The following is a 27,609-nucleotide window of genomic DNA, read 5'->3' on the forward strand; positions in this document are numbered from 1 at the left end:
TTTTTCATTAATAAAAAACCCTCTAAATATCTCTGTATTCAAATTGAAAATGGAGGCATAGGAGATTTTTAAATTTTTTTCTTTTAATTTATTGGCATTTATGACTTTTTTTTTTTTAAAATGAAAACCAGGCTAGTCTGTGGATGCTTTAGTAAATCTGTATCACAGTAGCAAAAAACTTGCAAGGAGCAAGTGGTTTCAGTGATGATAGCTATCTGGCATATTTAAATATTAAGGTATGGGTAAATTTTCTGTCTTTCACAAGTTGGAAGATTAAAGAATTTGTGGGTTTTTTTTTTCCCCCCCAAAGACCACGACTAGAGGACTTGAGTCTTTGTTACTTTGTCTGATCAGTCTTGTATGAGTTGACTTTTTTTTTTTAAAAGAAAAGGCCCCAAACGCACCATTTTCACGAAGTCATGACAGCAGTTGTAGAGAATTCTGCAGGCAACTGCAGAGGCAGAATTCTGTAAATGAAATTCCCAAATGGTGAAATCCTATCTTCAGCCTATGCTAGTTTGAACAGCGAGATTTGCAGGATGCACAGCCAGCCAATTTCAGATTCCTGGTGTGAAACAATCAAGATAAGAATCAAAAAGTAAAGAAAGGGGAAAGCCCTGTTAAATCAAACGTTATGCACTAGATGTCTCCTTAGGCAAAATTACTCCTTCCAGAGTCCTTACTGCTCTTGCTTAAAATAACAGGAGCCCCATAGCATAGGCTGTTTCTGTTAACCGTTCTTCAGCTGTATGATTTCGCTTTGGGAAAGTTTTTCCTGGTTATTTAAAATGTGTTTCCAGCTACGCTGTCTTCAGTAGAGCTATCTAAAACTTAAATCTTTTCTTGCCTTTGACTTTTGCTTCTGTTAAATTGCTGTGACTCTTCTCCTGGTCAGGGATGTTACTTACCTGTATCTGAGACCTGATCCATTAACAGCTTTCCAAGTTACCAAGTAGACTTTCACTGAGTGTAAAAAGACATTTAATGCAGAGGGTAGTAACTAGTTCTGTTTTTTATTGATTTTGAAAATGATAAATAACGTGCTTGAAAAAAATAATTTTTTTTCTGGGATACTTTTGAAGACAGTGAATTTAGTGTCACTTCTTCAGAAGAGCTTAAGAAAGCTTAAATTCATGTCATTCCTGATAGTATTGACACATCCTTTACAGTTACTATTAGGACATACCGATTACAGAGAAAAAAAGATGCTGTTAACCCTGTTTACAGGGAGCTGTACTGAGGAACAGAAGAGAAAATAAGAGTGGAAGGGTGAGACACTAAGAAGAATATTAGTCAGATTACTGTGGAGATAAGATTTAGAAGTTAATAGCTTCCTGAATTAAAAACTAATACATAAGAAACAGTTCTTTTGTAGGTGTGAATTTATGCTGATAAGCACATAGTAGATGCTCTTTCAAGAATAGTCTTGAAATTTAATGGCATTATTTTAACATTTCACATGTTGGATGCTCAATCCCCATTTCACACTCCTAGGTGAATACTTTTAGAGATGAAAACCTTCAATAACAATGTATTAAGTGCCTTTTTTTTGTGTGTGTGTGTGCGTGCGTGGTGGTAGTATACAAGTGATCCGTAGTAGATCTGTATTACTGACCACCCTGTCAAGACAGTAACACTAGAAAGATCAGAAAGGGCAGGAGGGTTGGAAATGCCGTGGGAGACTTCAGTTAATCCCATGCAAAGTGTGCAGTTATCGTATCAAAATGAAGTATTGAGATCAGGTAGCTGTTCCATGCAGCAACTGATGAAGGAAAAGCTGCAGCGTGGGAGTGGGGTGTACTGAGAGCTGTGGAGAGTCACGGAGAGGGTGAGTGGGGTCGGAGGTTCCCTTTCTTTTACAGGAATGTCAGGTTAAGCTGGTAAGAGGCAGATATATACAATTGTAAAGAAGGACGCAAGCTATTCTTTTGTTGCTGGGAGTAGACCTGTAACACTGCTTACCAGAAGAGGTAGATGCTAAGTGTTTATGGGACTGAAAATGTTAATGGCAGATAATTCCTTTGAGGTTACTAAATACATAGAAACCAAAGAAATTGTGCTCTGAAAAGTAATCTGAGTTGAAAACAGCTGGAGGCTCGGAGATTATTTAGAGGACTAGATCATGTTGGTGCTGTTTTCTTTCTTCCTTTTGGCATCTGCCTTTGAGTCATTGCTGGTAATGGGCTGGGGAGCACTTTGGCCTGAGCTGGTGTGGCCACTCTTCAGGTCTCATTCAGGTCTCTTCCAATTTTGTTTGGATAAAATTTACCGTGTGTAAAGGAAAATACAAGGTGCTGGGCTACTAACATTAGCAAGTTTTTCACTTTTTTGACTCTTTGCAAAGTGGCATGATAGGTTATCTAATCACACTTTCACTTGTTTGTAGGATCAACACCTGCTGTGTGTTGCTCTGTACATGTAGTATGTTAGTTCAGAGGGGCTATAAATTGAGCTATACAGCTGCAATGACTGTAGGAAAGTCAACGGAAAGTATTTCCAGTGAAACAAAAATACTGACTTCCCTCGTTTTGGCAACAAATTAAGTTTGCTTCAGTTTTTTTGCATTCATTTGCTATAAGGAAAAAGAGTTTCCTACAGGAAAGCTCAACATGATTGAAATGTTAATCAGTATAATGAGCAGCATTTTTAGGAAAGGTGTTGGGGATTTTTTTGTTTTTATTTTTTTTCCAGATTAGACCACCTCTGACGGGAGGTAAATAGCTTAATACATGTAGATAAGCCTTGCTTTACTACTTATGAAAGACTTGAATAAGGGCACCGGTAGGTTGTTATCAATTGATCATAGCCTAGTGACGGTCTTTATGTGAGACTTCTCTGCTGTGGCTTCATTTCCTGATGCTCATCAAATCCTCTGAATATGCTGTCATTGATGAATCAAATTTGTTTTCCTTAATCATGCTTAGGTCCTGTTGTTCAAAATACAAACAAAATCCCAACAAAGCTTAACAGGTGAAGAACCAAGTGGCATCATTACATGTCTAATGCTGCTATTGATTAATGACTTTGATTTATTTAATAAGTGCTGTTCTCCTTGACCAGGTAGCTAAAGTAAATATTTTGCTATGTTTATTAGCAGTGTAGGCTGCTTATTCTTTGGAACAGGTTTTGGTGTCTCTTACTCCATGTATACATCTAGTATCGGTGCAACTATTTCCCTGTTTGATCAATGTGACAGACAAACAGTTTCTCAGCGTTGGTAGCAGAGTGGTTTGAAAAGGCAACAGAATAATATATATATATTTTATACAGTTAGTGTCTTATGTTATTTCTGGTATGATTCACATTACCTAGTACATCATTCTGTGTTTGCTATGCGATTTTTGTGCCGGGATCCCCATTGCTGTCCAAGGCACCAGGCATCCCTTGGAAACAGAGGTGTATTTTGACAACAGGGCTAACAGGGCAGGGCTGTTCCTGCATTTCTTGCCTTTCAGGGCTGTGTTCTCTCTCTCCCTGTCTTCTGACCCTGCAGAGAGATGCTTCAGGAGCTGGGTGGTAGAAAGCTACTATTTTCCGTTTTTTAGGGGAAGGGAAGTGGTGAGAACACCCAGCTGGGAGTGGGTGCATGCAGGGTACCAGGGTCTCCCCACACAATGGCAGGTAGGTTTTGGCTAGGGGATGACTTGAGAATAAAACTGAACCAAAGCCTTCAGGTGAGCTACACCCTCAGAGCTCTTATGGACAAGAGGCAACTTTTTTGGGGATGAGTGTGCTGTCCCTCTGCCCTCAAAGTTTTTAGCCCCTGCCACAGGCATGGCTTACCTGCTTGTGAAGCAGGAAAGCTTGCCTTGGCAGGGCACAGTCTTTTTTCCTATACGCTAGCCTGCAATTTGTCACAGTTCAGTAGCTGCTGTGTTAGAATAAGTTGTCCTCTTAGCCGGGATGGCTAGACAACCAGTGCATGAACAAGGGCAGCCCTCTCCCGGTAGGTTTTTAACTCTTTGTGAGTCAGCGCCCTCATACAATGCTGCAAATTTATCCTGTTAGAGAAGTAATGGGAGCATGGGAAAGGCAGAGGCAGGAGGGTTTGTAGGGAAGGTGATATTGTCTGCTGATGGTAGGATGTGGAGGTTTGAAAAAGGGAGAAATTCCTTGTTTATTACCTGATCTTGGGCAACTTGAACTGCTGCTTAATCACAGGTTTACCTGCAGAGAAAGAGCTTAATCTGTAGGTTATTTGTCTGAAAATATGACCAAGACACAGAATTTTTATAGAAGGATGGTGCTGCTGCGCAAGTACATTATACACCAAGCGTCACTCAGTTTTGAAAAGTTCCTGGGCAAATGAGAGGGGACTGTAAGCAGAAGTACAGTAACTTCTGATGAGCAGTATTTTTGGAAAAAATATTTATTATTCCTTGATGTGTTTAATGGATGATTTCAAGGCAGTGAGTGTTACCTTTTTTTGGCAGTGTGAGAGGCATACATTTTTCTTTGGCTTTGCACAAAATAATAATAATAGTAACAATAATTTTAGGAAGATTCTGGAATGCATTATAAACACCTTATTTTAGGGGAACTGCATCCCAGGAACATCTGGGGTACATGAGCCCAAGCTGCATCAGACTTTACTTTTGACCTCTAGTATTACTTTTAAGTTTCCAGAAAAATGTTTTCATACCTATGGATTTTTAAGTGCTTTTGAGTATTAAAAATAATGTATAATTTTGAGGGATATATTAAAATAATTCTTGGATCCTAATTCTTCAGACTGTACTATTACTTTTATGTACCCAATATCACAAGTAAAGGTGGATTTTTTTAAATGTTTTTGTGTACATCTGTTTATAAACTTGATACTTTGCTGCAAGGGCAAATACCTGCAAGGCGCTTCTGCAGAAGGCAGGTGGAAGGCAACCAGCGTTCCTAACGTGTTCTCAGATAGGAGGAGAGCCATAGCTTCAGCAACACTGGGTGTACCCGATGTTCAGGGTCAGTGGCCACAGCGGGACTTCTTGAGCCTGTTGACGTCAAACTGCAGAGCGCTGTGTCTTGCAGCAGAACGCAAGTCCTGCTGCATTGTCTAAATGTCCTCTGCACCTCATTAGCTTGGCTCGACAAAAATGTAGATCAAGCTTTTACTTTGAAAGAATGCCCCATTTGACTTCTGGTTGCCCAAAAAAGTAAAGGTGATAGTAGGACTGACATTGAGGGAAACACAGACAGGGCTTGCAAGGTGGTTACATTCATCAGGGTTAAAGTAACACGATATTGTCATGTCCTCTCGTTATTTTTGGACACCACCTTATTTAAACATTTTGAGCCCAGTTCCATATGTGAAGTCTACTTAAAACATGTATCCTCCCCTCCCGAAGCATGGCACTTTGAGACCAAAATCTAATTAATTCAGTAAATTAAGCTTTTTAAGAAACATGTACAGTTCTGCTTTTGCCCCCACTGTAATGATTTCTGATGCTTGCCATAATCTAGATTGGTTCTTCTGCAAGGCCACCATTAATCCCAGAGCAGAGGAATATTTTGTGCCTGCCTTGTCGGTGGTTTTGGATATTCAGAACCATTAGCAGAAGGAGGGAAAGGGAAGAAGGTATTTTTTCCAGGGAAGCAGTTTGAGCTTTGTTCCATATCCCCAAATTAGAAACCAGTTTAAAAGTCCTGGTAACCTTGCAACTATCAATTCCCTACAAACACTTTGCCATGTTAACAAAAGCAGGTGCCTCCCTCCGTTCAGCTGTGAAGGTTCATCTGAGTTAACCTGCTCTGCATGGAGAAGGGAAGGGTTGTCACCAAGCAGCGTGGCTGAGTTGATTTAGCAAGCTGGATCACCCTGCATTAGTATCATGGGAAATATGGCTCTTTTTACCTTGAGGAAACTGAATGGAAAAAAAAGAAATTCTGATCTATTATGTTGTGGGTGTTTTTTTTTTTTTTATAGTCTTATGTTTTTGTTTCTGTCTTGGTTCAGTTTTTAGGTATATTTGAAATCTGTAATAAACTTACTGAGATTAACAAGAGTGGCCCCTAATACACATCAGATTTATTTTTTTTGCACAAGGAAAAAAAATAGATTTCTCTTTCCAATTTGAGGTGAGTCTGCTAAGACAACTCTGTTTGACAGGCTATTATTCTCAGTGTTTTCTCTGATTAATCTTGCAGTGATGAATTTAAATTTCAAACTCAGTTCCGGAATCAAATCACAAAAAAAAGTATTTAGCAATATGCTACTGTCATTACCAGTATGTCACTAGTCGTCATGTCCACTATTTTCAGAAAGCAAACAAGGAACACAAATTAGAAACTACCTTGAATTTCCAGAGGTGGGCCGCCTTTCTGTGAAGGTGGGATTTTGTGAGTACTCTAGAGGCCACAGTCCCTTCACATAATGCTCAATGCTTTGAGTAATAACTGTTTATACTGTTTCCCAGTCTAGACTGGATTTAACTTCATCCTCAAGGATCTTTCAGTTTATGTGAATTGGGTTACTTACTAATGAATTTAATTTAAATGCCTTGCAAGTGAAATCATGGTGCAGCAGGGCTGGCTCGCCCTCCTTCCCCAATGGTACCAACTGATTGATACAAGATTACTCTTTGTGTTACCTGTCTTTAATAGAGATTGCTAAGATTCTATATAAATCCTTTCCTTTCAGTGGGCTGTAAGCTATTTTCTGTGATTGCCTCTATTTTTTACTTTCAGAGAAATAGGTGTTTAAATTTGTATATAGCTGCTACAATATTCTTTTGCTGTGTTCTAGCTTTCCCTGTGTTTCGCACTGCACAGTGGATCCTGCTTCTGTGCACTTGCGAAGAATAGTTCCTACATCCAGATGATCTTTTGTCCAGTATGCTGTTGTCTGCTTACCCAGTACTTACTCTTTATCCCCTCGGATATCCTGTTTTGTTTTTATAGTTGGTTCACATATGTCTGTAGACATACAGATGCTTGCTATATGAAAGGGTATTTCTGAAGTGTGGAAAGTTGTGCAACTTTTACGTGATATCAATCTGTAAGTTAAGTCTTTCTTCTTTGAAACATCCAGAAAGTTGGCTTGTGTCAGGTTTTTCCCTATTTCTGATGTAATAAAAGCCTGAAGACCGAACAGGAAAATGATCAGGAAATAAAAATTTTTCAATTGAGAGAGAGAAGAGCCATTTCAGGTGGAGTTTAGCGTTATAGGTGGATATCTCTCTGTGCAGGTCTTGGATATTTGATTGTTCCCTGTTGAGGCTTCCTGTAAAATGCCCTCGGTGATTCCCCCTTCATCCAAGCGTGCTTCCAGTGCTGTGCCACTGCGTGCTCCCAGAGTGGAGCATTGGAGCAGTCTTGGTGTGTTATTTTGTCACTAGGAACCCTATTGCTACCAGTTGTTTGCAGGTAATGACAGTTTTTAATGCTGTCTTGTGTGCGGTACAGATTCCCACCCCCCACCCCCCATATGTATTTGTTTCTCTTGAATTTTTTGAGTTGGCATTTGTCTCAGTTTAGCTTCTCTGTTAAAACTAAAAAGCAGATGTTATTGTAGAAGTGCTGAATTGTTTTACAAAAATGCCATACATCGCTGTGGAACTGTGATTAAAAGAAATAACTTTGATTTTCTCTGTTTATGTTCCAAGCACGGCGGTGGTAGAATCACCGCTAGTTTTGTGTATGCCTATTAACCAAATGAAAGGAAGGATTCAATGGAGTGATTAGTTTTCAATTTAGGCTTTTAAAACTATTGTCTGATGCTTTTTGCAGCCTAGTTACTGAAGGGAATATCCAGGGTTTAGTTATTTTTAATTCTATTTCAATTGGGACGCTTTTTCCAGATACTGAATCCAGATAAAAGCAGGCTACTCGAGGATAATTTAGACTAAAAGATACTGTGTCCTTAGAAGGCTTTTGTAATTCACAAAACACAATATCTAATGACTAAATTTATTGTTAGAGCTCAAATAGCACCAAAATCTCAGAAAGTGGTATAAACAGTGCAATCCTAAGAGGATTTAAAAGGAAAACATGAGTGCAGAAGTCCACATGAGGAGCAGAAGCAATTCAAAGCTCACACAGAAAACATTGTTAATAGCTGTAGCACAAACCCAGGGTAATGGATGGGTAAAAAAATAGCATAAACAATGGCATTTCTGGAAGAAAATGATTAAATGTTTTTGCAAATAACTTTCAGACAAATCCTTCCTTTGAACTGATTATGTTTGGAGATGGGTAAAGAAATAACATTAGCGTACATCTGTGCTATGTGTTTATAACCAGATTTGTCACTGTGCGGAGCCACGGTTGTTTTTATCTGTGGTTTCGTCTTTGTACCACACGTTTATTACTTGGTTGATAACAGCATCCCAGTCTGTGTTAGTGGCATGGATTGGTATTTTCTTTTTTGGTAGCTGGTTTGGCATGTTAGTTTTGGCCCTGGAGATGGGAACTGCCTGTCTTGTGCAACCTGTTTGCCTGGACCTTTCTGCCACCTCTGTGTGCATGCAGGTCTCAAAAGTTTATAGCTTCAGGCAGGCAGTGCTGCCACTCCGTGCACTGCAGCGGGATGATCTTTCCAAGGAGATGATGTTGGGCATTGTACCGAGTGTTTGCTTGTGGTGTAACAGGGGGACACGGGCAATCAGGTGTATCATTCTTCTGCAGAAAAGCCCAGTGTGGGGAAAGCTGATGAGTGCTGGCTGGGAGCAGGTCGGTACACCCATAGCAGTATCTTACTTCTTTTTAAGTCGAGGGCAGCAGTATTCAGACAACGCTGAGAGCATTAGTCATCAGTCATCAGTAAACCCCCAGCCCCTCCAAGATGAAGGAACCAAACTCACAAGCTACTGTGTGTTCCCCAGGTGTGCTTTATCAACTTCAAGGGCATCTGGTGGGTTATTTTTAAGTGTCACGTAGGTGTAGCTCTTACTACACCTGGGCAGCTGTTTAAATCACCGTAGCAGGTCAGTATATAAAGGCAAGAGATAGTCTAAAATCAATAAATTATAGCTGTCATCTGCATTGTTTCAAGGTACATGCCAAAATGACAAAATCCAATAGGATAAATTTGGAAAGAAAAAAGCTGCCGATGAGGCATTTGTACTCAGTACTTGATTCTGAAGAAGGACATCACAGAGTTTTCTAAATGTTTACGTGTCATTTCAAGCGCCCTTATTTAAAACTGGAGCCTACAACCAATTAACATGAGTGAGGAATGAAGCAGAGTCAGTGAACCCTTTCTCTTCTCATTCTCTGCTCTCTTGAGTCTTTGCTTCCAGCTTCTTTCCGTGTCACTGCCCTGTTTAGATATAAAGCGAAGGACAAGAAGCCTCTTCCACGGATCAGACGGAAAGGTTTCCCTCTCTGGCTTTGACGAGAAGTACTGCACTCAGAAGATTGCACAAGGGCAGAGAGGTGTTGGAAGAAGACAGTTTGGGCAGTGTGTACTAAAGAAAGCCTTTTTTCATTGAAGAAAATGGTTTATGTTTGTGCAATCATCCTTTTATTTATGTTTGCCGTGTTCCTTCCCAAATGAAATAAACCAAGCGTCACACTCGGAACGGGACAGCATAGTCCTCTGCGTTTCTCTGTATGCAGTTTTTATAATGATTTAGACTATTCTCAGAGGACTGTTGGTTGGTGGTTTGTTCTGTTTTTAAGGAAAACTCTTGTTATTAGCAAGTAATTTTTTCTTTGTTTTAATGGGATCGGCTGAGCAAGTTGATAAAGCTTTCTGTTCTTTGTTGGTCTGCAGCTCTGGCTGTGGAAAAAAAGAAACTTTCTGAGTAACTCTGCATAAGAAACCGTGCCACTCAAGGAGTGGAGTTTTCCTCAGCCTATTTAAATAATCTCTGCAGCACCAGTACAACTAAGTAAGGAAACAGGAGTATGTTTGCAAATTCTTTCAGTTCCCAGCATTCCTCCTGCATTGTTCAGCATCCACTGCTGTGTCTCTCACTTGCACTGTGAAGGTTACATTTCTGCCCACCTTGGTGGTGCAGTGGGGTCCTAAGAATAAAACAAGCTTGACTGCTGTAACACTTTTTTTTTTTTTTTTCTCCTGTGTCCAAAAATGGCTTTATAATAAACCATTAACTACTGGTTGAGCTTGAAAATTGCATATGAGAACTTTGTGTTGATCATGAGCCTTGAAAACCCTAGTTACTGTTTACTCATAGTAAAAGTTTTTTAACACAGTTTACGGATGCTTTGTAAATAGTTTAATCTAAAAATAGTCTGATAATACTTTATTAGTCACCCATGTCCATCTGTCACCCTTTCTGCTCTTTGAGTGGGCGATTAGATTATTTCCTAAAGAAAAGTAGTCTGGCAATATTTGTATGGAGAGCAACCACTCAGAAATATTAGTGTGAATACAAGTTGTCATAATAAAAATGGATGTTACAGTGGATAGAGTTAAGATCTATTTGGACAACAAAATGTGTTTGCTTGTACTTAACTGTTTTGTTGTTACATGTGTAAAATTATTATTGATATGTAAAGAAAATTACTAAAATGTAGAAGAAGAGCATGGATTTTTTTGGATTACGTTTTTGTGCAGTTTTTGATGGGAAAGATTTCTCTTTCATATTGCACTAGGAAGATTTCTATTATGTATATGTTGTCAAATGTCGCCAGCAGCTAGTATGAGCTGGTTTTTTTTTTTTTAAATTACTGAGGTCACTGCAGGAGTTGGTAACTCACTGGGTGCATAGGCACACCTGTGTACGTAAATGGAGTTATTTACTGCAATATGTGTTAGGAGAAGAGATTTCTCATTTTGTTGTTTGTTTTTTTAACTGCTTCACAGTGGATGTAACCATTTTGGAAGTCAAACTACTGGAATGCTGATTTTTGCTTGGGCTTTTCCAGAATGTTTAGAAGTTGGTAGCTGAGGTTTATTTCCAGAAGAAATTTGGCATGGGCAGAAGATACTATAAGCTGCCTACTTTGCTTAGTTAACTTCCTGAAGTTTTTTCTGGAGAGCTAATGCAAAATCCAGACATCAGGAATTTTTATACATGCATTGTTTTGTTTGTGCGTACTCCTGCTGAATGGGCGCAACTGTCTAGAGGTCTGATGGTGCTAAGTATTCATTCAACAGGCTTATTTGTTCAAAGGTCTGTGTTTCAGGCTCCCCGTAGGAACAGTTTGTGTGATGTGGGTAGGGCAGGATATATGCAAAACCTCACGTCTGTGTGCTCTTCTGTGCCTGATCGCTGCTGCTCTGGGCTGTATACAAATTCAGTGGTAATCACTTGGCTCCTTGAACAGAGTAGGCTGCAAGAGCTGTGAAGGCCCATACTTGATAATGTTTTATTGTGTTAACACCACCATTTTCAAAATACTAAATATTAATGTTTCCTATTTTGTCTCATTTCCTTGTCAGCATCACCCTTCAGTGGCAAGAGGCATCTGAAAGGAAAACTTCTGCATATCAATGCACTGCCAATGGTAAGTACCTTTTTAACTGACTAAAGGCTGTGTAGTTCCTTCCTGCCGATATACTGTAAGCCAGCTTACGTTGCAAATAGCGTTTTTAGAATAACTACTTTTTATTACATAAGTGGATTGTTTCAATTTTTTAAGAAACGTCTAGACCATTATTCTGTTTGACAAAAATATTACAATTGTACCTGGATTTTGTCTGATGAAAAGTAGGGCAGCATGTTAATTTTGAATCGAAAAGTGTGACTTGACAATAACATAGCTCATCCTGTTGTAAACTGGTTTTGCTTCCTCTTTTGGCCACAAGCCTGTCTGGGGCAAGCTGTAGCCCAGCTGAGTGCTCTGTTGCCCCCATTTGGATGTTCTTCGCTGTGTGCTTCAATACTAACAGCTTCTTCTATTAAAAAAAAAATAATAAAAATCTGTGCAGTATCAGGTATGTTTTGATTCAGCACATTTGACAGCATAATAATACTGACGTTAAAATCTGAGCTCCTATAGAAAGGGGCTTGCTTGATGCAGTCTTATCGTCCCATCTCTGGAATATTACTCAACGATACAGCCTGTTGGAAGTTTGTATTTGCCAACTGTATTTATGGCTTACTTACGCTTCCTGATAGTTACGCAGATGGAAAGCAGAGGTGAGGTCTGAAGATAAGGATTGGAACTTAGTGCTTCAGATTTGATCAAATAATGTTCTTTTTCAGCAGTCTTGGTAGCTTGTGTTGTCACAGTTGAGATGTACAAGGATGGTGACTGCAGAATTTGCCTTAAGAAATAAATGCATAAAGTGCTAGCCTGAGTTACATATTTCAAGCATCTCTAGATCACTGAGAAGTTAAAGGGATAGTCTTTCTAACCACTAGCTTTGAAAACTCAGTTTGGGATCTGAGAGCAGAGCTGGGCTCCTTTGGTTTGTGTGGCCATCTAAGATCTAAAGAACATGTAAATAAATTGTAGCCTCACTTTATACCTTTGCAACTCCACTGTCTTTGCCCTGTGAGCAAAATGACACTCCAGGAAAGTTTGCTTGGATGTAACTGCTTTACATTGAAATGTCGTATGTAATTCTGTTGACTTTCAAAGACATTGTGGAGTGAAATGTAATGCAGCATATATTTGGCACTAAGTAAAGCAAATATAACTCTGAAATCAGAAGAACTGCACCAAGCATGTATGTGATTTAATAGCCTGTTGTTTAGACTCAGAGTTGATATGTGTAAAGTTTGTATTGATTAAGGATGAATTTCAGCTGGTAGGAAGGGATTTGTTGAGTGAGAAGGCATCATTTTTACGTGGTAGCTTAGCCTGGTATTGTAACTTTCCAAAACTAAAACTAGCAGTGCTCTCAGCCTTTTCTATTGTTGGTAAATTTTCATTGTTGTTGTTGACCTTTTTTCAACAAAAAGCTACTCTGATTTCTTTTTATTTTGTATTAAACATGTTTCTAGTTATGATTTAAAATACAGGTCTGTATTACTGCTTCTCTTAAAAACATGACTCATTCCATATTAACCTAGTCCTTATACTTCATAAAATTTTAAAATACTGAGAGACTGTACTTGAAATGTTACTGCATTTTGTCCTAATTTTCCCCCTACAAATTATATTAGAAATTCAGAATTGCACAGTCTCAGGGGCATGCTAGTTGTTACAGTGATCATAAAACATTCTCAAGTGTTACTTGGAGTGAAGTGAAATACTCCCCACACTTTTCTTTAAGGGCTGCTTTTTGTGCTATAAGTTGTTACATTTTATTATTCTAGAGATTTCTAAACAATTACTCACCTCTTAATTAACTTTGAAACAGTTTGAATGTAGATTGAAGAGACAAGCTAGACACATTCTTCATCCTCCCAAAAGTAATCATAACTTAATCTGGTTTATAGTAAAAAAGACTTTTATAGGTTTTTATTATGTTGTTTTTCTCTCTGATGTGTATAGGCAAAGTATGGGCCAGAGGTCGACCTGAGAAAAACAGATTGTGTTCTTCTCCTAAGCAGAACTTGGTTTAACTTGGCTACCTGTGTTCAATACATAACTTTGAATCAGAAAGGAATTTCTGATTCCCTTGAGAAATGATGCTAGCATTTTTGATCAGGTTTTTAATCATGACTGTCAGTTCCATTTCTTAGCACAGAAAAAAAGAGTAAAACACAGAGTTTACACACCCTCTTTGTTTTTTCTTTGCTTTTCTATTTAAAGGTGATTAAAAGATGCCTTTTTTTTTTGCGTCATATATGGTATGTTAAGTGATAACTACGTAGGTAAAATATCAGTTACTCCTTAAAAACATTGTAATTGTTGGCAGGTTTGTTTTTTTTTTTTTTTAATAAAACATTTGTATTGTGATACAGCCTGCTAAGAGAGAGTATGGCTGTGTTCAGTTGGTGAAAGTTCTCATTCTTCCAGTCAACTGTAATGTTCCTCAGAGTCTCAAAGGAAAGATACAAGGGCTTAGCAAAAAAGGCCTGTTTAAGTGAAGGAAAATTCATGTGTAATGCTAATTTTCTAGGCTTTCGAAGGCTCATTTAGAGGCTGATAACTGGGTACTTAATCCAAAGTCACAAGGATTAATGAATGTGTTGGAAATAAAAATCGAAAGTCTTGGACCTCTGGCCTAAGTAAAAGATCACGTCAGGGTTTCCACAATTTGCTTTAGCAAATTAATTTTCTTGTTATGTGGTGGGATAGGTAGCTTACCTGAGAGAGATTTTCCATCGTACCTTGCAAGGCTTCTCTTGTAAGTTTTAGAAGGAAAGCAGTTTGCCTTTCTGTCTTCTACAGGTCATTGAAGCAGGCCTGCCTTTTTGTGTGTCTGTATATGTAGAAATATGTGTGGCAAGACATGAGTGTGCTGGTGTGTGCGTATCGCTATATGCACATATATATCTATATCTACAAGTATAAAAAGGAGTGTGCAAAAAGCAGGAACTTACAGAAAGCTGGGAAGTGCCACTTTGACTCCCATATCAACAGCTTGCTGTGATGGATCTGACAGGAACCAAAAAGGGCTGTGCAAGAATCAAGCAAGAATAGCAGTGTGGTGGCCTTCTGAGAGGCGTCCTGAAAAACACAATGTCCGCGTTCTCGGCTCCATCTTTTACTTCGTGGTTAGTTTGACAGAGTTCAACACACTGATCAGTTAAAAAGATCTCTTGCAGAACAGAACAGAGGACGTTATCATTCATTACAAGCTAACACAAGGAAAGTCTGAGGATAGGCGGTGAGCACAAAGTTAGTCTATAGGAAAACGGGGCTGTCGACAGCTAAGTCATGTCCTCATAGTCCCGAAGGGAATACAAAGTTGGCGTGTCCATTCTTTTCAGTGTCCTTTTCAAAGTCCATTCTTTTCAGTGCTGTCTACTTTTAGGTGAATATTGTGTTTTGAAGGTGTAACACACCTGTTATGTTATGTAAAAGAGACTTTTACATGTAAGGAGGACAACTCTGCAGGGACCAAGTCTCTTAGGCCAGGAAACTTGATGGCTGCAATGCTCAATGTGATTATCTGCCCAGTGGATTTAGCCCAGAAATGGCAGGAGTCGCTGAAGGAGCTGGGGACATAAGTCACTCCAAAGAAAAAAGCATTCAGTGAAGAGATTGGAAGGTGTCTGTAAAAACTTCCCCAAGACTGCAGCAAGATTTTTCCTTCAAACCCCTTTGTGGTGCCTTCCATAGTGTTGTCCTGTGACCTTACCACTCCTTAGAAGACAGCTGAAGAAATAAATGGATGTAACGATCATCCTGTGGTTCCAAAATGGCTAAACCCATCTAAGTGCTGATCTATCTGCCTGGTTAATCTTCTGCAAGTCCAGTATGTTAAAATGGTTTCATGCAGTGGAAGGCAAGCAGGGGCGGGGGCAGGAGCCTGCATCTGGAACTGGAGGAGTCAGGTTTGGCATGGAAGCTCTGCCTCTGCTGGTGCCTGCCAAGGGCAGCAGGAGGTCCATGCCGCTAGCTCCAGGATTTGGCCTGGAATTACGAAATTGACTTTGTTTCAACAGGAGCTGAATGTCCTCTCAGAACTAAAAGTATATAGGAAAGAGTATCTGCGGGTGGGCAGACCTTTGGAAGGACAGTAAAGCTGAAGGTTGGTTTTCGTTGTGCTGAGAACAGGGACGTTGCTTTCAAGAGTTTATGAAACTTGACAGTAGTTAAGATGTTGGCCATGTGAGACATGAATAATTGCTTCCATGTAAATAATCCTGTAAGACTGGGGCCCTTATTCTTCAAATACGTAAGCATGTGTGTACATGTAACTTCAAGCGTAGGAATAGTTCTGTTGAGATATAAATAAGGAGTACCTGCATGCATAAAGCTAACCAGGCTTGAAAGTACTTTCAGTGGTGGGGCTTGAAAGTGCTCATGAAATTTATTGTTGAGGCTATGGGTTATACAGTTTATGGAGTATAGCTTTAAGAGGGGGGACCCCCCCAATTTCTAGCAGTTTCTGAAATAGTCTATTCTCAGTTGCAACTTGAAATTTTGGACTGTTCTGCTCCTTCCTGAAATCAGTGGGTGCTCTTATCATTGAAGGAAGGTGAAGTGCAAAGTATTTTGCCTGATAATTGGTTACAACTGAACAATTATATTTCAGAGTGTTCATACATAAGCTCTATTTATTGGATCAGCATGAATTAGCTGACCTAGTGTTGAAGAGGAAGTGCTAATAATGTGATATAGAAGAAAAATTATGTGGTGTGGTAGGGTGCATACTGTGATAAGCGTGAAAAAATGTATGTACTACTGCATTCTGATCCATTTTTTGGAGGGTTTTTAAATTTTCTGTTCCTTTACATAAAGAAACACAGTAGTAAGATCCCTTTCTGATAAGGACCCCTTGCCTCCTTTTTCTACCATTATTTAAAGTTCACTGCTGAATGAATCAACTGAAAGGGAAACTACTGTTCTTAAAATTTTTAAGAAGTGGTGGCATTATTTTGAAGCAGCATTTGTCAGAGGACTTTCACTGCTGATCTCTAAGCATTTTACAGTTCAGAAATGAGCTTTGACTAAGAATTCTCGGCAGAATCATAAATAAGTAATTAAATCTAAGCAGCCGGGATATTTAGCCCCTGGCAGGTGCCCAGTGCAGTGCAATCACAAGAACAAAGGGAACTGGGCAAACATCTCAAACTAGGGTGACGTCCTCTAGAACAGGATGAGGGCCATTGCTGTTCCTTGCCTATTTCCATTCCTAGGTTTTTAAATCTTAAATGTACCTGAAAAGAGGCTGTTTCTGCTGCAATAGGTTGTCTTATGTTACGGCTCTTTTACTCTTGTGAGGTTTTTTTCCTTGTTGTCTTCCTCCTCCTTCACCTCCCCTGCCTTGGTTTTTTTCTCTCTTTACTGCTTTGTACTGGGTTTCGTTCAATAGGTAATAGCAGTAGTGCAGTTAGCATTAGATTATATCTTACTTGATCAGCATGCCATCTGCTTTAGAGGAGAGGGAGATGTTACATTTCTGCTGTGGGTTCACTGCCTTATGCCCATGGTGAAGTTACATAAACTGCAGTGATCCTTTCTCTGCTTCATTATACGAATGAATTACAAATACAGTGTTAAATATTCTTGACGTTGACTAAGCTTGTTGCATATTTGAAAAATTAAACTGGATATTAGGCATATGTGAAGTGGGATGTTGTAGAGAAAACCCAAGGACAGGCTCTTTCACGTTGGAGCACAAGTGTTACCAAGTGGAGAGAAGCAGGGCTTATTTCACAGAAGACCATGTTAATGTGTTACTTGTATCATCAGATCTTGATCCTGGTTTCCTTCTTATCAACAGAAAGTTGGTATTGGTTCATGTCAACAAAAGTAAAAGCTGCCTTTAGTTTCAATGGTGTTGATGTTGGGAAATAATGAATATTGCCATAGAACAACAGCAAGTCTGTAGGCTGGGAGGAATGATATTGAGTATACGACTGACTGACTTGGGAGAAATGGAGACCTGCTGGCCACCAAGGACCAGGGACCCTGCACCTGTGTGGCCGTCAACATGGATGCCATATCTAGAAGCCTGTGCTTACATGCCAAGTCTCTGGTTCACCATATGAATAGAAATAAAGACTGTAGTTACTGCGTTAGTGCGCCTGTATTTGTAAATGAAGGTTGTGTGTGGTGTTCTTACCGTTATTTAATGAACAAATATAAAAAACTGTTGAATATTTTTTTGAATAGACAAGGCATCTGAATCCTCCCGGGGTTGATATTGAGCATATGTATGTAGGATTGACAGCCATGAATTTAATAGTCACACAGATGGGGAGTGCTGATGTCAAATGCGAGCCTAGTTGGAATGCGGGTCCTCATTAATGGTAGTTATGAAATCTCCCCCTTTAATTTCTTTTGGCTGTAGGTGGACCATATTTTATTATGGTCTGCATGCGATTTAAAAATGTTTCATCACGTGTTCAGGTATTTGACAACTGTTTCAAAAAATAAGAAAAACCAAGCAGCATAAATTAAGTTCAAGTCCATCATAACAACATGAAAGGGAGAGGACTTTATAATAAAGTAATAGACTGGCAAATGAGCTTTTACAAAATCAGGTATTTCACTCTTTTGTAAGCTTGTTTTCTCTATTAGCATAGTCAACACTTCCTGTGAAAACAGCCAGTGCTTCTGGTAGAGGGAATACAGTGAGTCAAATAACGTGCACATATGATGGACTATGAGGAACTGATTTTAAATGCGTGCTTATTAATGAGAATCTAGGATAAAGTCAGCAGTGGTTGAAATGAATAGAGGGCAGATCAACCGTCAGAGCAGATTCTTTTTTCATGAATAAAACAAATTTAAAACTATCAGGTACATAACACACAAATTAAGGGGAAAAATAGATGGTCAGAGGTTAAAGAGGGAATGAAAACACAAGTTTTATGGTCACAAGATCAAATGAGGCATTAGTTAATTTTCCTTTTTTTGGTGCAGTTCAGCAGGAGTTCAAGTAATTCAACTGAGTGATTAAACTGGAACAGAAAAGAGTGCCAGAAAAACTGATTACTAATAACATAAACAGAAAAAATAATCAAATGAATTTAAGACTTGATGTCAGCATTTCACATTAAAATGCATTTGAAAAGGCTGGAATTCCATCCTAGTTGCACAGAACCTGATTTACATAGAAAACAAATTTGTAACAGCTATTCTTGCAACAGTTGATAAATTATTCTACTAATGAGCCGTCAGAATGGATTTAACCACGAAGTGGCTGAGGCACAGAAGATGTTTTCTGGGGACTGACCATCTGGGAAATGGGAAGTAACCTGAGGAGTAGGTATTTGAACCCAAGGAAAGACACGGAAGAGGTGACTGTAAACCTCATAAATTGCAAAAGGAAACAGCACTAGAGATGCTGGCGTTTTGCTCTAAGTAGAAGATACAATACATAAGTTATTATTTGCTACCATTAGCACCCCTGAGGTGACGTGCTGCTCTATAGGCAAGGCCATCACTGCTGTTTCTCCTACAGTTTTCGTGCTTTTTATGACACACAAATAACAAGTATTGTGTTACTTTGTGAATGTTGCTTGGAACAGATTGTTGGCATACCTTTCCACTAACCTAATTCCTACTTTCTGTTATATTTAACTTTTTCTAAAATCAAAATCCTTTTGTGATTAATCGTTCGATTTTGGTTATTACTAAGATATTTCCTATGCTGTTGTAGTTTACTAGATTCCTGGCTGAAAGGCCACCCCAGTCAGCAGGCAGACTCTTGTGTGTCCTAGTTTTTGTCTCACGCTGGAAGTCGTGGTGAATAGGCTGTTGTGAAGTTGCCTTCATTGATCCGTCCAGTTTCGTTCCACTGTTCTCTTTGCTGAAGCTGACTGAGGTTTCTCAGCATACCTACCTCCTTGTAGCCTGCACCAACAAGCACTGCCTGTGTTTTTCTTTCCTATTCACGCGTGCTGTGGTTGGCTCTGTGGTGGTCCATGTATTTGAACTGAATTTCCTTTTTTTCCCTAACACCAACTAAATAAACTACCGATCTTTGTATTGTAATATGGCTGTGTCGTGGCAGTTGCAGGGATTACCTTGTTGAGGTTGACAGTATCCCTTAGACTGCTGCTGCTGCTTCTCATTTTCATTGGACTGCTTGTCCATCGTACACAGTCAGATGTGGATTTGGAAGAAGAATTAATGTTATGGCATAGCATAACTGTGATCCTCTGAAGTACCTTAGTCCTAATGTCCCTGTGTCTGGAGTTCATGGGAGCTCTGCCTTTGCGTTAGGAGGGAACTGAGGAAGGGTTGCTACCCTGTAGTGTGTGTGTACATATAGTTACATATATTTATTTATATTTAGAATCACAGTAGACAAGACTTAAGTACCTGGTCTTTGTGGACACTTATAGTGGGATCTGTGTTGTCTGTCTTTCATAAAGTTGTTCATTTTTGGGCTTAGACAAAAGAGTATGCTGGGGCTAATCTGGCTAGACTGTGGTATGGTGCTTGCTCCAGTAATTCATCGGAAATTGTTTGTTAAAATACTGATAAGATACTGTAGAAGAATTGTGAGGTGAATAAGGAGCATGTTAAGGGGAGGTCACGTTGTTTTGTGCTCAGATGGGATGTGCTGGGCCTAAAGGAAGTTCGTTGCCTTAAGAATTGGTCTTCAGCTGACTTTAATATAATCACTAACGAACTTGGCACTGTAAGAGGGAGTATGCAAAAAAATTTGCCAGTGACATAAAGTTGGGAGATGTTGTCAGTTTAGACGAGGAACAGAGTATCCTACAGGACGAGCTGGATGAGCTTTTAAGACTTGAGTGGAAAAAGTGGACCGAGATTGCATAGCACAAGATGCGTGGCTGTGCACTCCTGGATAGATGTGAATTTTGCCCTAACCTGGGTGCTCATCTCTTGAAAATGATGGAGGAACAGGAAGACTTGAGTATATTAGCCAGTAAAATCAAAGAATATCTTTTCTGTAGTATCCTGAAGCTCTGAAAAAAGTAGTCATAAAATCGGTGAGGTGAAGAGGTACTTGTAGTAGGAACAGAAAAGTGTTAATGCTGCTCATGTGCAAGGCAGCACCACCAAGTCCTCATGTGTAACACTGAACTACTCTGGTAGACCACGTTCAAGAAGGATGAGTATGAAGTGGAGCAGGTGTAGAAGAGGACTATGGAAATGGCAAAGGAAGAGCTGAGTTCATCTCACAAGAGGACAGTGCGAGGCTGGTTGGTTTATCCAGTGAAAGTGAAGTCTGAGAGTGGATGTAATTTCTTGTTCTAAGTACGTGAAGGGTTCATAAAGATTTGAGCGAGTGCAACTGCTTTCTATGTTAGATTGAAGACAGCACTGGGATAAGAAGAAATGTGTGTATCTTGCAAGGAGTGTGTTCAGGCTGGAAATTGGAAAACAGATCTCATTCACCAGGGGAGTAAGATTTTTGGGATAATCTTCCCATAATATAACAGGAGGCAAAATACCCTCACTAGTTTTAAGATGGACGCCTGTTAACACAAATTGGGCTCAAGCAGGGAGCCCCATGGTCTTCCTAATGAGCACAGTTTGTGGAATAACAGATTTTGTTTTTGAAAGATAAGAATGCCTAATTTTGTGTAACCTGTAGAGAACATCAGCCATCTTTCAGCCATGTTGTTTTGCCAGATGAGGAAGTTTGACACATACAGAAGTAAATCATGCCCTTATGTTAGGAACATGGGACAGAAACTGTCACCTGGGAGAAAACAATATAATGAATACAAACATTACAGTTCAGCAAATTCAGAAGCATCTAGCAGGTCTTGGAGTAATTTTTTTGTCTAATCTGACAAAGAGTTTAATCTGTTACGTAGATGTCTTCAAAAGTAATGTTTTGAAAAGGAGCGTTAGATATGTAAGTCCTAAAACCCACCAAAGAGAACTTGTGGCATCTATACATAGCAAACATATGGAAAAAATACTAATTTTGGGGGGTTCCTAAGGTTCTGTGTTAACCCAAGATTGATCTGGGACTTCTTGCACAATGCATGAGTGGGGAAATATCAGCAAAGCCTGAGCAGAGTGTTACTGGAAGTGCCAAGTTACAGTTGTGGCAAGTGACATATACTTAAAAAGGTGTCAACTATGCAAGTTAGGAAGCATACCACTGCTTGCTTTTGAAGAAAAAGCATTGCAGCTTAAGTGCAGTTAATTTTGCCACATATTTTTGTGACTTATAACTCATCCAGTGGAAAATCCACAGTGGTTTGTAGGCACAGTGCTCTGGGGAAGGAAAGGAGCTTGGAGATCCCTGGAGGAGATCTAGGTCACAGAGTAACACACTTGCTTCCTTATTCTCTTGCCTGGCAGCATGTCATTTGTATTTTGAAGAGCTCTACCTCCCTGGGAATCTTCCATTGGAAAATTAATGCATGTCAGAGTAGTTATATATTTCAAAAAAACAATAAGCCCTGCCTCACATATCTCTTCTGGCTACACCCATGAAAATTGCCTAGGGGTCAAATAAAAGGGCCTGTCTGGGAACAGAAGTGGGCGAAATGTGACTGCCCAGTGAGAGGTGTCTGTAGCCCTTGCATGGTTTATGGGAGCCGAGTATCACTTAGGACAATTCAGAGGATAATGCTGTGGCTTGTGTACGCAAGCAACGTGCTTCACACGGTGTCAGGGTCGAGAAACAATAGTACACTATTACTGTGTGTTTGGTTTTAGCATGTTTGAAGAGTAATTTTGTGGCTATCTTTATTTTCAATTCGGTGTGCAAACCCGCGCCTCTGCTATCGTATGTTGACATGCTGTGATAAGAACGCTATAATTAGGAAGCTTAGTTGAAGAATTGGTTGGGGGGAATCACTTACGTTCCTGAGGTATAGTGGAACTGTCAAAAGGTAAAGCATTCCCTGACTTGCTGTGTCTTCCTAGGAGAATTTAATGGTAGACATCTTGGGTTAAATGAAAAGTACAATGCTGTCGAAAAGCAGGAATATACTGAAAGGGGGAGGGGGACAATTGTTTCTGTAGTAGTAGGTGAATGCCAAAAACTCTTCCAAAAAGGAGCATTCTGAAGAAAGGTTTTTGCTTTCTTTCTCCTGTAATAAGCTGCAATGAGAGAGGTAGCTGTAGGATCTGTAAAGCATGGACTTCACTGTAGGAAATGCATTTATTTATCACTTGTAACCAAATCTAGGGGAGCTGTATGGATTTTTTTAGTAACACTTAGAAAAATCATTTGTTTTGGGCATCTGAAATCTACTAAATATTTGCTGAATGAAGAAAGATTCCTAGACAGGCAGAAGTGCATGTGTAACGTTTTGCCTCACACTAGGATAATGGCTGCAAATTTCTAGAGCTTCAGCTGTTTAATAAGGCATTCCTTAACTCAGCCTAACAGCCAGAGCCAAGAACAGGAGAAGTGCCTATTCCCGTGCTGCTGCTTTTTCCTTTCGCCTCTCAGCCTGTTCCCTCAAAACACTTCCCTGCTCGCTAGGCTCTGATCTAGCTCAGTGCCCGTATTTCTGCGCGTTCACTGGGGCTGAGTGAGGGCCTGTCTGTAGGAAGCTGTTTGCTATATGGTTAGTAAGTAAGAGAAATTGCATTTTCTCACTACTAGCTGTATATAAATTGTTTTTTCTAAACACAGAATAGACTGCTGTATAGCTCTTTATCTAGATTTTTTTTTTTGCACATAAACCAAGAGCTAGCATTTAATCCTCGTTTAGTACTACAAATATGCCATTTCACTGACCAGAGACATAGTTAATGAATTGAGATAAAGATGGCAATATTCAGCATTGTATTTATCCTAACTTGGAAACACCTAGCACTTTCAGGAATGACTAGAAGAGCTGTATCTCGGCACTTTCATTATCTTTGAAGACTTTTCAGTGTTTTTTGCCTCCCACAGAAGAGGAAATATTTTAACTTTTTTTTTAATGGGATGTGCTAGGAAGACAAAATCAGCAGCAGCAGTGGTACAGACTATCTGGAGGACCTTGGTCGGTAAGAAAGAGTAGCAGATGGTCTAAAGACAATATACCAAAACAAACAACAGTCCTGCACAGATTTTTTTGTTGTTGTTGTTGTTGTTGACATTTTGCTTTTATCAACCTTGTCTGGTTAGATTACAATCTCTTCAGCACAGGAACAAGTCTTATGTGTTTATGCAATGTTAGCACAATGGGGCCCCTATCTTGAGAAAGGGTCTTTTGAAGGCTGCTGTTACTCAAATAAATAGTGGTAATAATGATGTTCATAATGTCTGGTTTTAATTGTTGTGAAGGTTCCTTGAGCAGAAAGAGAGGTGCCTGAAATAGAACAGAAAAACGTTAAATGAAATGAGTAAACCCCAAATGATCTGTTGCGTGTGTTGCTTTTTAACTGTGTGTGTGTGTGTGTTTTGTAGATCTTTTGTACAGCTCCATTTTATCCAAGTGTGTATAACCACATCAGAGTTTTTACAATGGTTTGTATCAACGCACATTGTGATTTATACTTGGATAGTAAAGATGATGACTACCAGAGGTTTTTGGTTTTATATAATCCTGGCCTTGCAGTCTTGTAATTCACTTGCTGTCTGTTTTGCAGTGCAGAGAAATGATGTAAAACTGCACATAGACTTGTTTGGCTTTTCCCTCTCTACAAGTCATGGAAGCCCAGCTGTGTGGGTTGCCACCCACTCCCCCTGTGTGCATATCTGCTCATTTTCTTCTGAGGCACTGATTTGTAGTAGCCTCGTTTTTTTCCTGAGGTTTCGGTGTTAGAAAAGGAATTGAAGGCAGGGTAAGTAGGGATGAACTTGGAAATGTATGGCTATGCTGTGAAGAACGCAGCTCATTTGTGTCTAGAAATTGGGTCAGGTTTTAATTGTATTATCGGGGGTAGTTAGTGCTTAAATAGTTTGGTTTTCAATATAAAAGGGAACAAAAATTGATCTGCTATTATAATTTTCTAGCACTTATAAAAATATAGTATGTACATGTAAACGTACAATAGGTCTAAAAAGCCCTACAAACCCTTAACTACTTGCAAGGGTGCTCAATTTTCTTCTGACAAAATTAGCGTGTGTCCCCCCCAATACATGATGTGGTATATCTACGGTGAACCTCTTTCTCATTTGAGTGTTGCTGTTTTGAATAGACAGATGAGTTTTCTTCAACTTGGGCGGAAAGTAACATTTTGGATATATTTTTAATAACATTTATAAGAGTCTAGCAGATTTAGGAGCCAGAGTTCAAGCCTGTGATCATTGACAGTGCTGACTCATTCTTCTGCCTCTGACCGCCTTCCATAGGCTGAATCATGCTTTCGCCCTCATCTTTGTCCACAGAGGTTGTATGAGTGAATAACCATGTCTACTTTTCTTGCTGTACTGCACAGGGTCATTGGATTTAACTCCCTTCTTAACTGTAATTCGGGTAAAGGATTTATTGTTTCTGTGGTTGGATAATAGAATATTCAGTAATAGTTACTTAAATTCAGTTCATATATTAACAGAATTATTTCTGTTAAAGTCAGTGGAAAGGTAGCTTCCCTGGTGTCTTTTGAGTAGGAATACTCTCACCAGGAGATGCACCCAGATTGACCATAAAAGGTGTGGTTTGTCTAGTGGAAAGCAGCCCTAAGCAGTGGCAGGGAGCCTGTGGGATATGCAGTAATCATCTGAAGACGTACTACTTAGAAATGGGTGTTCATCTATCAGCAGTAGGGGTTAAGTGTCTGTTATTGGCTTGTTCTTTTTTCTGTGGTTTGAAAGAAGTTTTTGTTGTGGATTTTTTGAGTGGTCTGTATGAGCCAGGACTTTCCAGAAAACCACTTGCCTTCATCTCCATAACATACCCAAACCTCTAAATTCTATCCCTAGTTCTATTAAGATTAATTAAACCATCAAAATCATGTCAAATGTCCTTCCGTCTGTAATACTAGCTTTGCCTAGGATAAGTGTAACTAAAAAATATTTTAAAATGGAAATACCCTTCTGCTGATAGTGTTTGCATGTTTTAAGATAAGCTGTTGAAGTAATCTGCTTTGGAATAGGAGAAAAATCTGAAGATACGAACTAGGTCTTGGCTTGGTATAAAGCAGGTGATGTGAGATCAATTACAATGTTACAGCTAGAGGCAAATTTGCTTACAGAAATCTGGGCTCCAGTTTTCATTCATAGCTGTAAGTCATGTGGAGCCCACAGCCATTGCTTGAATGAAGTTTGCTGATAGTGGAGACTTTCACTTAGCTGGTCAAGCCCACCGTAATCCTGAAAATTTTTAAATTATCTCCTTAATGTTTAAATATTTTCAGCATATGTAAGGGAAAAGCCCAGCAAGGGATGGATGGGACCACATTCATCTCTTCTTTCTTATCTCCTGTGAGTATCTCACAGCTTTCCTGCTTACATGTGTGACAGTTACTTGAAAAAATAAAATGTACAATGGATATAAAAATATCCCATGTGATGAAAATGGCTTTGGAGCCCAGCTGGCTTCATATTTTGTTTCTTCTTGAAGCTCTTGTTTCCTTTTCTCAATTTTGATTCCTCTAGTTTTTAATAAAGTGAATTTTAAGATAAATGGAAGATTTAGGAAATGGAAAAGCATAGACAATCCTGTTCCCAGATAGCAAATGACGATCTTAATAATTCAGGATTCTCTTGACTCCCCATGGATTTAAAGGTGAATCGGCAGCGTGCAAAATTAGTTGCAACTACAATTCATTTCTTTGTACAAATACTTTGGTATGCATAAATACATGAGAAATTAAACAGCTGGCACAGGGCCACTGGTTTTGTGCAGATCTGAAGGCTAGGGAGGTTATTTTTTTTGTTTTGTTTTGTTAATTTTTTACAAGAATAAAAGAGCTGGTTGTAGAAGGAGGTTCTGTAAAAGGCATTATTAGAAGTATGCTTCTGCAAGCTGATGGAGAGTGATGTGATTTTATACCAAGAGGAAAGATGAGCAGCAGTGATTGCTGTGTTTCTCTTCAAGTCTATCTTTTAGACGTCCCTGAGCATTGCAAATTAATCTGCTATAAAACTGTAAAAGAGACTATTACCCACTGAAATGTGAGCACAGGTCACCTCTTGTTGAGAAGATGATGTTCCTTAGTCTTAAGTTTGTTTAGAGAACTGTAACTATGCAATTCTTTCTCTTATTTCTGTTTCCTCTCTATGGCAGACATACCCGAAACAGAGTCCCACTTCTCTCTCAGCAGAAGGCTTGAGACAATTTAGTGTGTCTTGCCAGGGTTTCTCCCTCCAGCTCTCCATCTTCTGTGAACCTCTGCACGATGCTTTTTTCTCCACTTTTTCTGCAGATAGTGTCAGGCATCTGGAGAGAGGAGGGGAGGAGAACTGTGTTCAAGGAAATCACAAAATACAAACCAGAAGAAAATTCAGTGGAATAGGCCATATTCTTTAAAAAAAAACACCTCACTGCAGTGAGTTTTGACTTCCTCTGAAATCTCCAACATGGTCTAGTTTTGCCAGAGAAGCCCTGAATTACGTCACTTGCAGAAGCTGCAGAGAAGAGGTGTCCCATGCTGATTGTACTCTCTGTGTTTTTTTTCATGAGAGAAGAGAAGCTGGAGAGGCCACAGAGGGACCTCTGCATTTCAGCAGGTAGCCACGTATAAAATGTGTCTTCCATCCTAGTGAGCTGGCAGTCACCTGGGGACTTGGTCTGGACCCAGCGTGGTTTTGTGCAGGGTATCTTACAGAGATGCATACACCTTCCCCCACTGATTGATAAGATCTGTTGTTAGAGAGGTTGTTTCCCCTTTGTTGGCAAGTCTTCTGTATGAATACAGTCTAAAGATGGAGTAGCGTGTTGTATTGTATTTTATGGTACGTTGCTTGTAGTACTAGCAATCAAAGCTCGTCTCTGCATGGGAAATAATAAAATCAGATCCAAGAATTTCTTATGTCTCCTGGATGCTCCCTCCTCCTAGCATCACTGCTGCATAGGACCTTTTTAAGGTATGGCTGTGCCAATGTCTGACCCAGCTTCATACCGATGAATTATCTAACTCTACCTTCCCCCCCCCCCCCCCCCCCCCCCGCCTTTCTCTTCATGTAGACTTCTGTATGGAAAAATGTTTGTACCAACTCATGTGTTGTAATCGTACTATTAAAATAGAATCGGACATTTGTACATACAGTTGCCTGTAATGAAAGTTAGGTGTTAATTTAGGAAGGCACACAATGGGGCTATTGTAATTTAGCAGTGGCTGACGTGTCTCTCAAAATTCAAAGTAGGTTGTACTATA

General features: G+C 39.5%; 1 protein-coding gene across 10 annotated transcripts in view; it reads left to right on the top strand.

The window, feature by feature from the left end:
- The window catches only part of TBL1XR1 (TBL1X/Y related 1), a 118,018-nt gene that overhangs the window by 39,836 nt on the left and 50,573 nt on the right, over positions 1-27,609 (top strand). For 5 of the 10 annotated variants that reach the window (XM_055816998.1, XM_055816991.1, XM_055816992.1 and 2 more), the window contains exon 2: positions 11,339-11,403. The gene's annotated coding sequence lies outside the window, so the exon portion shown is untranslated. The other 5 variants (XM_055816995.1, XM_055816996.1, XM_013295580.3 and 2 more) reach the window with 3 other exon arrangements.

The sequence above is a fragment of the Falco peregrinus genome, chromosome 12, assembly GCF_023634155.1.
Source record: "Falco peregrinus isolate bFalPer1 chromosome 12, bFalPer1.pri, whole genome shotgun sequence".
In the NCBI taxonomy this organism is placed as follows: domain Eukaryota; kingdom Metazoa; phylum Chordata; class Aves; order Falconiformes; family Falconidae; genus Falco; species Falco peregrinus.